We start from the raw sequence: 13,262 nt of genomic DNA on the forward strand, positions 1-13,262 counted from the left end.
TCCAAAAGGAAATCTATTGAGTACTTACTATGAAATATGAAATTTAGAGATTATCTGGTCTAATTTCTTATTTTTCAAATGTAAAACTGAGGTATGTGAAGTTTCAATAACTTCCACTATATACATAGAAAAAAAATGGGTCTCAAATCTAAATTCAATGGTTCTCAATCCATTTACTTTTCATTACAACACTAAATATACTTTAGGAGAAAACACGATAGAGTGGAAAGTGTGTTGGATTTGGAGTCAGAGAATGTACTCTTGAATTCCATCATTATGTAATCTTATCTGTGGGATGGGAAGATGACTTAACTACTATAGGACTGAGTCTTCTCATATTTAACATGAAAGGCTTGTATTAAATGGCCTCTTAGGTTACTTCCTGGTCTAAATCTACCTTATGACTCCATGATAAGCAGAATTTGGAAAAGCAGAGAAGTGGAGTGGGATGAAGTGAATGTTTTGAGAATGAGAAACGGGGTTGGGAAGCAGGACAGAATTAAGACAGCAGAATAAAAGCAGAAACTACTTAGAGCTCTCCCCCAAAATACAGCCTAATACCTGTAAAAAATAACTCTAAACAAGTTCTGGAGCTGCAGAACCCACAGATTCATGGAGGGAAGCAAATCTCCAGGTCAAGACAGCCTAGAAGCTTGATGGCAAGCATCTATTGCAAGCTGGGCTGGGAAAAGAGTGCCATTCAGTGTGAGCCATGATGGCACAGACTTGTCTGAGCAGGTGGAAGGAACTGAATCACTCGCACCTGTGGCAGTTAACACACTTCACGACCCCACAACTCCAAAGACAAAGTGGAAGGTCAATGGAAAAAACCTGTAAGACCCATGTGAGAGAGCAGGGTGATCCAGCTACAGCCCCATGGCAGCAGTGGGAGTGGAGGAGCCCATAGGAACCACAGTAGCAGCAGGGGCAGCAGCAACAGCTGTTTCTGGAATTTTAGGCCCCCAGATTGTGGGGGGGGGGATCCAGTAACTGACAGTTTGCCCTCCGATTCACACTGTAAGCAGAGACATACCTTGACAAAGAACTCAAAAGTCAAATAATTGGCTGGGGACATGAGTAAAAACAGGAAAATATAATCAGGTTATATACTTTTACTTTGGTGACAAGGAAGATCAAAACATACAACCAGAAGGAGACCACAAAGTAAAGACTCCTACATCCAAAGCTCCCAAGAAAAATATGAATTGGTCTCAGGTCATGTGGAAGAGCTCAAAAAAGGATTTTGAAAATCAAGTAAGAGAAGTAGAAGAAAAACTGTGTAGAGAAATGAAAGTGATGCAAGAATATCATGAAAAACAAGTCAACTCCTTACTAAACGGGAGCCAAAAATGCTGAAGAAAATAACACCTTAATAGACTTAAAAAGCAGAACTGGCCAAATAGAAAAGGAGGTTGAAAAGCTCATTGAAGAAAATAACTCCTTAAAAATTAGAACGGAGCAGATGGAAGCTGATAACTTTATGTAAAATCAAGAAATCATGAAAAAAAAACAAAAGAAATAAAAAATAGCAAAGAAAATGAAATATCTTCTTGGAAAAACAACTGACCTATAAAATAGATCCAGGAGAGACAATTTAAAAATTATTGGACTACCTGAAAGCCATGATCAAGGAAAGAGCCTAGACATCACCTTCCAAGAAATTATCAAGGAGAGGGAGGAGCCAAGATGGCAGAGTGGGGTGGACCCAAGATGCTGGAGTAGGAAGATAGACCTGTAGAAGCTCCCTCACATAGCCCATAAAATACCTGTAAAAATGACTCTAGCAAATTCTAGAACAGCAGAAGCCACACAACGATAGAGTGAGAGATTCCCAGCCCAAGATAGTCTAGAAAGCCAACAGGAAAGGTCTATCACAACAGGAGAAGAGCAAAGCACAGCCCAGCATGGGCTGCACAGCACAGCAGGAATGGGACCCAGAACAGGCTTCAAGGAGCCACCAGTAGCAGCTACAGTCCCCAGATTGCTCAATGCACAAATGCCACAGACAGCTTCAAAGGTCAGTGGGAGGGCTCTTTCACCCAGGAGAGGGAAGTGAGGTCTGGACCTCCAGCAGCAGCCACCACAATAGCAGCATCCATTTTTTGAGCCCTCTCCCTAAAGCCCTTGGGGGAATTGATCTCCTCATCTGAATCTCAGCCCTCAGCATAGTCCTGGGGCGAGGAGGAGTGCTGGTGTGGTGGAGCTGGAACCAGTGCTGGAGAGAGAATTCTAATCCCAGATTCTGGATAGAAAAGTTTTTGGTTTCTCCCAGAGCAGTACACAGGTCAGGAGAGGAGTAACTCCTTTCCCTTGATTGTGACACCTTGGAGGAACTGAAAACTTACAGGTCCCCAGAGTATACCCTCCTCTTGTCAAAGGACTCAAAAGTCAAGTAACTGACTGGGAAAATGCCCAAAAAAGGGGAAAAAAATAAGACTATAGAAGGTTACTTTCTTGGTGAAGAGATATTTTCTTCCATTCTTTCAGATGAGGAAGAAATGCATACCATCAGAGGAAGGCCTCTGCATCCAAAACCTCCAAAATAAATATGCAATTGTCTCAGGCCATGGAAGAGCTCAAAAAGGATTTTGAAAATCAAGTAAGAGAAGAGGAGGAAAAATTGAGAAGAGAAATGAGAGCAAGGCAAGAAAATCATAAAAAGTGAGTCAACAGTTTGCTAAATGAAACCCAAAAAAATGCTGAAGAAAATAACACCTTTAAAAATAGGCTAACTCAATTGACAAAAGAGGTCCCAAAAGCCAATGAGGAGAATGTTTTAGAAAGCAGAATTAGCCAAATGGAAAAGGAGTTTACAAAGCTCACTGAAGAAAGTAGTTCTTTAAAAAATAGAATGGAGCAGATGGAAGCTAATGACTTTATGAGAAACCAAGATATTACAAAACAATACCAAAAGAATGAAAAATAGAAGATAATGAGAAATATCTCATTTGAAAAACAACTGACCTGGCAAATAGACCCAGGAGAGAAAATTTAGAAATTACGAGGTTACCTGAAAGCCATGATCAAAAAAAAAAGTCTAGACATCATCTTTCATGAAATTATCAAGGGAAACTGTTGATATTCTAGAACCAAGGGGCAAAATAAATATTGAAATAATTCACCAATCATCTCCTGAAAGAGATCCGAAAAGAGAAACTCCTAGGCATATTTTAGTCAAATTCCAGAGTTCGCAGGTCAAGGAGACAATATTGTAAGAAGCTAGAAAAAAACAATTTGAGTATTGTGGAAATACAATCAGGATAACACAAGATCTAGCAGTTTCTACATTAAGGGATTGAAGGGCTTGGAATATGATATTCCAGAAGTCAAAGGATCTAGGATTAAAACCAAGAATCATGTACCCAGCAAAACTGAGTATAATACTTCAGTGTATAGACAGAGAGCACAGGGTGAGTTGAATAAGAAGGCATAATATCTAAAAAAAATAAAATTAAGTGTGAGAGAGGAATATATTGGAAGGAGAAAGGGAGAAATGGAATGGGGCAAATTATCTCTCATAAAGGAGGCAAGAAAGAGCTTTTTCAATGGAGGGGAAAGGGGGGAAGGTGAGAGGGAGAAAATGAAGCTTACTCTCTTCACTTTTGGCTTAAGGAGGGAATAACATGCACACTAAATTTGCTCTGAAAATCTATTTTACACTGCAGGAAAGTAGGGGAGAAGGGGATAAGTGGGGTAGGGGGAATGATAGAAGGGAGGTCAAATGGAATGAGGGAGTAATTAGAATTAAACACTTTTGGAAATTGACAAGATCAAAAGAGAGGATAGAATAAATGGGAGGGGTCAGTGCCAGGCCTAGAGGCCTGAGGGCTACCCGAGTCTTACCTTACCTCTATCGCAGGTCTTCGGCTGGCCAAACCGGATAAACGTATGAGAGAAGAGACTTTCCGGAGTCGAACAAGGGTTAGGCTTTATTCAGGATCTCGGTTACATGTGCAGGGGAAGCTCTTCCTTAGGAGGGAGAGAGAAAATCTCCCAAGGAGGCAAAGATCTTACGATAAGAGATTGGAAGCAGAAGTGTAAGTGGGGAGAGAGGGGGAGGGGAGAGTGAAGAGAGGAAAAACGGAGCCCTCTGTCCTGTAAGGGCCCCTCCCGAGCTAAGAGAGCCTTCAGGCTTTCCTGACCCTAATTAAGCTCTCCGCCACGTAGTTTGCACCTGAATACCGTGCCTGTTAGATAACAATAGGTGTGCCCAGACCTGGGCCAATCTTGAGGGCGGGGAGAGCTCTCCCCCATCACGTTTCTCACGGGAAGAGGCGGTAATACATGAGATAGCTCGGTCTCACTCCTCGATTCCCTGCTGTTTTCTGGGGGGGCTCATGAGAACTCTAAGATTTAGAAGTTCCCACCTTTACCCGCCCGAGACTGTCCACATGGAATTGAGCTTCCATCCCCAACAGTCAGGATAGGGTGGAGGAAAATATAGTTAATCTTACACAACATGACTATTATGGAGGTCTTTTGGAAAACTACACATATATAGCCTATATTGAATTGCTTGCCTTCTCAGTCGTGATGAGTGGGGAGAGAGAAAAGAAGAGAAAAGTTGGAACTCAAAGTATTAGGAACAAACATTGATAAGTTTTTGCAAACAACTGGGAAATAAGAAATGCAGGTAATGGGGTATAGAAATCTATCATGTCCTACAAGAAAAGAGAGAAGATGGGGATAAGGGAAGGGTGGGGTGTGATAGAAAGGAGGGCATATTGAGGGAAGGGGTAATCAGAATTCAAGGTATTATGGTGTGGGGGGAGGGGAGAGAAGGGAAGAAAATGTGGAACTCAAAATTTTGTGGAAATGAATGATGAAAACAAATAAATAAATAAACATTATAATCTCCAAATATATATGTGTATATATATATATATATATATATATGTGTGTGTGTATATATATATGTATATATACACACACATATATACATACACTGTACACAGTAACAATAATATTTTATGATGATCAACTATGAATGACTTAGCCCTTTTCAGCAATACAATGATACAAGACAATTCCACAAGATTCATGATGAAAAATGCTATCTGGCCTCCAGAGAAGGAACTGATGGAATCTGAATGCAGACTGAAACATACTATTTTTCACTTTAGTTTTTTTCTTGTTTTTTTCTTTTAGTCTGTTTCTTCTTTCACAACAAGACGAATATGGCAAATTGTTTTACATGACTGTGCATATATAACCTAAATCAAATTGCTTACTGTCTAAGGGTGGGGAGAGGTGAGGGGAAAAGGGAAAAAAATTTGAAACTCAAAATTTTTGTATATTAAAAATTGTCTTCACGTGCAATTGGAAAAAAATAAAATACCATATAAAATTTAAAAAAAAGAAATTATCAAGGAAAACTGCCCTGATATTCTAGAACCAGATGGTAAAATAAATACTGAAAGAATCCCCTGATCACCTCCTGAAAGAGATCCCAAAAGGAAAATATTCCTAGGAATATTGTAGTTAAATTCTAGAGTTCCCATGTCAAGGAGAAAATATTGCAAGCAGCCAGCAACAAACAATTCATGTATTGTAGAAACACAATAAGGGTAACATAAGATCTAGCAGCTTCTACTTTAAGGGAACAGTGGGCTTGAAATATGATACTCTAGAGGTCAAAGGAGCTAGGATTTAAAGCTGAGAATCACCTTTCCAACAAAACTGAATAAATACTTCAGGGGAAAAAATGAAATTTCAGTGAAATACAGGACTCTAAAGCGTTCTTGCTAAAAAGACCAGAGTTGAATAATGTGATTTTCAAATACAAGAATCGTGAGAAGCATGAAAAGGTAAACAGGAAAGAGAAATCATAAGGGACTTTATTAAAGTTGATCTGTTTACATTCCTACAAGGAAAGATAATATTTGCAACTCTTGAGACTTTTCTCAGTATTAGGGTAGTTGAAGGGATTTTATATAAATAGACAGAGGGCACAGGATGAGTTGAATATGAAGGGGTGATATTAAGGTGTGAGAGAGGAATATATTGAGAGAAGGAGAAATGGGGAAATAGAATGGGATAAATTATCCCTTGCATAAAAGAGGCAAGAAAAAGTTTTTTTCACTGGTGGGAAAGAGGTGAGAGGAAAAGGGTGAAACTTACTCTCATCACAGCTGACTTAAGGAGGAAATGATATTTCCTCCTTAAATAACGCACAGTCAATTTGGTATGAAAATCTCTTACCCTATAGGAACGTAGTGGGGAAGGGGATAAGTTGTCACTAGGGGGATCATAAATAGGAGGGCAAATGGGAGAAGGGGGTAATTAGAAGTAAACACTTTTGAGGAGGGACAGGGTAAAAAGAGAGAACAGAGTAAATGAGGTACAGGATAGGATGGAGGGAAAATATGGTCTTTCTCAACATAACTGTTAGGGAAGTGTTTTACATGACTAAATATGTATAACCTATATTGAATTGCTTGTCTTCTCAATGGGGGTGGGTGGGGAGGGAGGAAGGGAGGGAAGTTGAACATTAAAGTTTTAAAAATGAATGTTAAAAATTGTTTTAAATAGAACTGGGAAACAAGACATACAGGCAATGAGGTATAGAAATCTATCTTGCCCTACAAGAGAATAGAGGGGAAGGGGATAGGAGAAGGGAGGGGTGTGATTAAAGGGGAGGGCAGATTGGAGAAAGGGGTAATCAGAATGCAAAGTCTTGGACTGACATAGGGGAGTGATGGGGAGACAATTTGGAACTCAATGTCTTGTGAAGCAAATGTCAAAAACTAAAAATAAGTTAATTATAAAAAAATAATGAGAAATGAGATAGACAAAAAATATTGACCTAGAGATGTACATGAAAAATTTTTGTAACCAATGATTAAACAAGTTAGACTGAAACATAATTCCTATAGGAAAATAGTGGGTAATGAATTTTAAAAGCCATGCTATATCCAGATTGTGGAGAGGTTCCATAGTATAAGGAAATTTTATCTTACTCTTTATGAAATAGGGCATCATTTTCAGCATTGGTAAGGAGGGTTTGTATTTTGAAGAATATTTCAGGAAAATACATATATCAGCACTGTGAAAGAGAGATGAATGGGTAATGGAAGGAAAGGGAGGCACAAATTCTGAAGTATATCATAAATAGATAGGTAAATAAAGAAACACATCAGATGAGAGAAGATGAATGTCTGGGCTAGGATAATGGCACAGAAAATGGAACAGAAAAGCAATAACCCCTATGAAGGAAGATGACAGTAATTAGGACTTTGGATGAAGAGAGTGAGACAGAAGAAAGTTAAAGTTGATTAAAATTTTTGGTTCAGTGAGATTGATGAGACAGGGAAGCAAAGAAGAAATTCTATGTTGTTTTGTGGGCATTTTTTTGGGTGAGGGGCAATAAGTGATTAGCTTTTTAGTACATATTGAGTATAACTATTCAGTAGATATTTGCAGACACATTACGAAAATTCAAAAAAGGAGAGACCACAGCTGGAAATACAAACTTTAGAGTTCACTGTGTACCATAAGTATAAATGGGAACAGGAAGAACAAAAGAGAAGTAGAAAGAAAAAGAGGATGAAGAAAGATGAGGAAGAGGAGGGTGAGGAAAGTGAAGAAAGAGAAAGAGGAGGAGAAGAACAAGAAAAACAAGAAACGGGGGGAAAGAGGATCAAGAGATGACAAGGGAAGAAGAACATGATCAAGAAGAAAAAATAAAGAGGAGAAAGAGTAGCAAGAGGAGGAAAAGGAAGGAAAGAAGAAAGGAGGAGGAGGAGAAGAGAAAAAGAAAGAAGAAAGATAATAAGAATAATTGGAAGACCAAGAAGATCAGTCACAAGAAGGAGGAAGAGGATTTGGAGGAGGAAGAGGAGAAGAATAGATAATATCTATGCCTCTAAGTAGTGTCATGCTAAGAATGAATTAAATGATGATTTACTAAACAAGTTGTCAGGTTGTGAAGACAAATAGGTAATCCGTATACAGGAATTATAGTCACAGTAACAAAAGACCTAGATATGAACCATGATAACATTTATTGGAACACAAAATTTTATGATGCTTGTCTTGCAAACAAATTTAACAAGTTTATAATTTACTTGATTCATGATAGAATTTTAAAAGTTCTATTTTCCAACCTAATGCATTCTTGTTGAAAATGTTAATTGATATCATTTGTTTTATATGACTTACATTTCTCAACATATCCCTCTACTGTCAAGGGAGTGGTACTCAAGAGTACCATTTTTGATAACAGGGCAAAAATACTAAAAGAGAAAACAAATTCAGCAAACATCAAACAAGTTTGACATTATACGCAGTCTTCCACACTACAAAGAAGAGAGGGAGATGCATTCTCATATTTCTTCTTTGTAAATAATCTGAGACATTACAATTTATCGAAATTGGCTTTGATTATTTTTTTGTTGTTTTTCTTTATTTAACGTGCTTGTAATTACTATATATATGGGAAGGTCAAAACGTCTTACCTAAAACACCACTAAGATTTTTGAAATGCACTATATCATTTTTCCTGATTATGATCAGTTTAATTTTTATCATGTGAATTATTTAACAGTAAATGCATTTCAAAATTTATTTTTGAAAATGCACTTTCCTTTGGGTCAGTACTTTTAAAAATAAAATAAAATCCTAATGTAAGTTTCTAATAATGTACAGATAGCCTTATTCATGTATCTAGGATATCAAAGACAAGCATTTCTTAGTAATTACAATAAATAAATGTGATGAGGCAAAGCTGTGTGAAGTCTGAAACATACATCTTTGAAGAATGTGTAGAGAAAAACATAAGAAAACAAATTTAGAACCTTTTAACAATACCAAAATCTTGGCTCAGCTCGGACATCTAAGTGAACAATGCTTTAGAGGAAAATATATAATTTAGAAAAGTTGCTAAGACATATCCTTGGCTCATTTAGATTGTGGAGAAACATTTTGCACAATTTTTTTCTCCAAAGTCCAAGAGGTTTCATTGTTCAAGATGTTCTGGCTTCAGCAATCAGAAAAGATATGCATCTTAACGTTGTACTCCAAATGAACTAGTCTGAGTCCCTTCAGACATTTTTGGCAACACAAGAGTATGTGGATTATGTGAGATAGGAAGTAAACAATAGACCTGCATTTCACAACCATATCACATTCATATCTCTCACTCAGATTTGTTTTTACACATTTAGGCTGTCCTAACTTTGTGAATGTTTTGCATTCCAAAAGCTAATTTGAACTTTTTTTTTAACTTGGCAACAAATATTCAGGAAGAAAAAATCATCAATTTTTTTTTTGTTTGCTTCTCAGTTTAACCCTTAAAAGCCTATTAACTCATAACATATATGATCCATAACACTATTATAATACTAACATATTCAAATTCAATAAATTCTAAAATTAGGCAGCAAAAATTTATTAAACACCCATGCTGCTAGATGTTGAGGATATAAAGACCAAATAGAATTGATCTCTACTATCATACATCCTATTGGGTGAAAATAATGTAGATAGATAGATAGATAGATAAAAGATTGATGAAATTCTTGCTATATGTCGGCATTGTACTAAGTACTAATAAAGGAAACAAAATGGTAACTTCTTGAAAAGTTTTCACTCAAAAGAGGGAGGATAACACATAACAGAGAACTAGAGGCGGGGATGTGGAAGCAGGGTTGCTGTAGCATGAAGCTCTGGTTTAGAACACAATAAAGTGAAAATCTATCAGAGCCCAACTTCCCAGGTTTTGGTTAGAGGAAAATGATGATTTCCAGAGTGCAGGGGGCATTGTTTAAAGATGATGTATGTATGTGTGTCTACACATATACACATAGACACAATAAATGCAAAGGAATTTGGGAGGGCACCATTAATTGTGAGGAAGATCAGTAAGAGTTGAGGCACTGAAAGGCAAGTCCACATACTGCTATAGTTCTAGTACGTTGACAGCAACCAATAGATCTGGTACAAAACTAAGTGTGGTATACAAACTGAGTTTTGAAGGAAGCTAGGGTTTCTAAAAAAGAGAGGAGGAGTGAGTACATTCCAAGCAGGTTGGCATCCTGTATGAAAAAGTAAGAAGATAGGAGATGTGTTGTCATGCACAAAAAATAGCAAAAAGGCATTTGACTGGGTTGCAGAATGGATGGTGGGAGTCATTTATAATAAGCATGAAGTCAGAGATAGGTTGTGAAAGATTTTAAATGCTGAACACTGCTTTTTGAATTTATTGATCACAGAAGTGATATGATCAGAACTGTGCATTGAGAAAAATCATTAGTTTTGTGGATTCTGAATTAGAGAAAAGGGGTAATTTTGATGCAGAGAATCAAAATAAGAGGCTGTCACAATTGTCCACACAGGAAATAAGGAGAGTCTGAAATTGAATGATGGCTATGTGAGTGGGGATGAAGTGGATATATATGAAAGATTTAACAAAAGACTGCCTGTGTGGAGTAAGTGAATGAGGAGTTGTAGTGTCAGTGTGATTCCCACAGTTGCTGCCATGGATATGCTTGCATATTTCCAGGGTGAATTCGCAAAATACAAACTCTCTTCAAAGACAAAACCAAAATATTTATTCAGATACCAGAAAGCCAATTCCACTATGCTAACAAGGAAGTTTGTACATATTACCAATAGAGGGAGGACTGCCATGCCCAAGCCTTCCCTGTGTCAGGCTTCCCCACAAACAAGCTCCCTTAGGCAAAATGTCCCTCTCTCACCCAGGCTAGCTGCTCTGCTCTACTCTACCTTCTGCCTCTCTCAGCTCCACCTGTGGAGCTTATGTGGAACATAATAAAGATTATGTTTCCATACAGAGGAAGGAAAGGTTTTTCTTTCACGCTTCTCTAAAAAATACAATTCCCAGAAAAAGGGAAAAAACAGGAAACCAATCACCAGAAACTATTCTCAACCAGGTTTAAGGTTAGGATAAGCTATCTGGGTTAGTCACACTTTAAGTATGGATGCTTAATTGCTTCATAAATATTAATTTCTCCTCCATAGGAGGAGTTAAGACTCATTTTAATGTACATGGAATCTATGTGTTGGGGGCAGAAGTGGCACACATCAAGGAGGAAACATGAAGGAGGCTGATGGGTGAGTTGTATACCTCAGAGGACTCAGCCAATGAGGAAATGAGGGAGGGACATCACATTTTTGGACAGGGATTTAAACTGCTAGCTTTCATTTTGGGGTGTGTTGCTGGGCAGGCATCACAGCCACTTCTTGGAAGAAATGTAAAATAAATGAGATTGCCTCATCTACCTTGGGAGTCTTTGTCATTCCTTTGGAAAATTTTACTCCTAACACACCTCCCTCTCTCTTCCAGTTGCACCCCCCCTGCTACACCCATTCATCAAGCTCCTTCCACCATAGGCTTCCAGTGACTCAAGCTGTGGGCTGGGCCAAAGCTCAAAGCAGGTCACATGGGCCTATTAAGGGGCAGGGAAGATCTTCAAATTACCTTACAGGAGTCCAGGAAGATTACCAGCCAGAATGACTGGGAAGATGGTGGTTTTCTTGAAAGTAATAGGAAAATTGGAGGGAAAAGGGTAACAGAGGACAGATAATGAGTGCTCTTTTGATCATGTTGCATTTGAGGTAACTATGAAACACCCAGTTCAAGATGTCCAAAAGGCACTCAGTGATGTGGAAATGGAGCTCAGGAGACGTGTTTAGTGCTGGATATAGCTCTAGTAATCATCTGCAGAGAGATGATAAATTCAGGGAAGAAGATGGGATCACCAAGCAAGAAAATATGGAAGGAAGGATAAGAGAACCCAGAGAGAGCCTCGGAATAAATCCATTGTTAGTGTGCAGAAGCTTAAAGACACAGCAAAAGATACAGAGTAAGTAATCAGAGAAGTAGGAAGAGAAAAGAAAAGAAGAATGTCATGAAAATCTAAACTGGAAAGAGTATCCGGAAAAGGATGATTCACACTATCAAAGGTTGAAAAGAGGTTAAGAAAGATCAGGATTGAGAAAAGGTCATTAGATTTGGCAGTTTAGCAGTTTCAGTTGAATGCCGAAGTCATAGCCAATTGCAGATGATTTTAGAAGCAAGTGAAAGGAGAGGAAGTGTAACCACCTGGTACAGTCAGTTTTCTCCAGGAGCTTAGTCTATTTGTTGTTTAATGTTGTGCAAGTCATTTTACTTCTCCTAGCTCTAGATAAATTTTTAAGACTATCATTAGCAGAGAAGGTGCCAACTGGAAGAGGGAACTGCTTGTACTAATGAAATCATATGTCAAGTCACCATACTTATTGCTATTACATATCTTGGGGAGTGTACAAATAGCTGCAGTGGAATCTCTATTAATTGTGAGATATACCTCATGTCTGCTTCATTAAAAATAAATTTCCTCTCTTCTGAAATGATATACCTCAAATTTCATCAGTGAGGTAACTGATTTTCATCCTTGCTCATTCAGAAAAAAAACTCCTTTATATAGTTTTGGAAAATTGTAGGCGAAAAAAAATCATTATCCTGAATCTAAACTGACCCTTGGACAACATATATACCACCAGGCTCTAATTTGAAGACTATGTAATTCAGTAGTACCTGCAGGCTAGATATTGAGATCCATGTAGCTTTACACTAGCCAATTCACCAATCAGGACACCACAGCACTGTTTTAGTGGTTCCAAAACTGAATGTAATAACTCAAGTGGGACATTATCTCAGGAGTTCTGCTAGTCTAAAGAAGTTTTGACAAATGGAATGAAAGTTGAATCCAAGTCTAGAGTCTGAAACCCTGGGCCACATAATCAAACTGTTGCTGTTTAAGAAAATATGATTTCCAGTATCGATACTTATCTGTTTAATTAAAGTAGAGTAGCAAGATTGTGGTCTATAATTTTATTACAGAGTACTGTATCCTACGTGAGGAATTTAATCCAATAAGCATTTACTTAGCACCTACATTTTTGCCATTTACTCTACTAATTAATCGGAAAGAAAAAAGAAAACCAAAAAAAGAGCCCCTGCCCTCAAGGAACTTACATTCCATTGGGAATGGTAATGATACAAACAACAAAGTTCACAACAATGGTGTTCCACTACTTACAGAAAACATCTGAACTGATAGCCCATTCAATTTGAAAAACTCTTAGAAATAAATTTTCAGAATAATTCAGAGGGAAAGATTCCAAAAGAATTGGAAGATTTCCCAATGGTATTATTGGAGGAAAATGGTGATTGAGAAGATACCAGCGACTACTAACACTTTACTCTATGTTTTCATTTAAAAAGGGGGGGGGGGGGATGATTCTTTATAATATGATCT

This window comes from Notamacropus eugenii, chromosome 6 (assembly GCF_028372415.1).
Source record: "Notamacropus eugenii isolate mMacEug1 chromosome 6, mMacEug1.pri_v2, whole genome shotgun sequence".
NCBI classification, from domain to species: Eukaryota; Metazoa; Chordata; class Mammalia; order Diprotodontia; family Macropodidae; genus Notamacropus; species Notamacropus eugenii.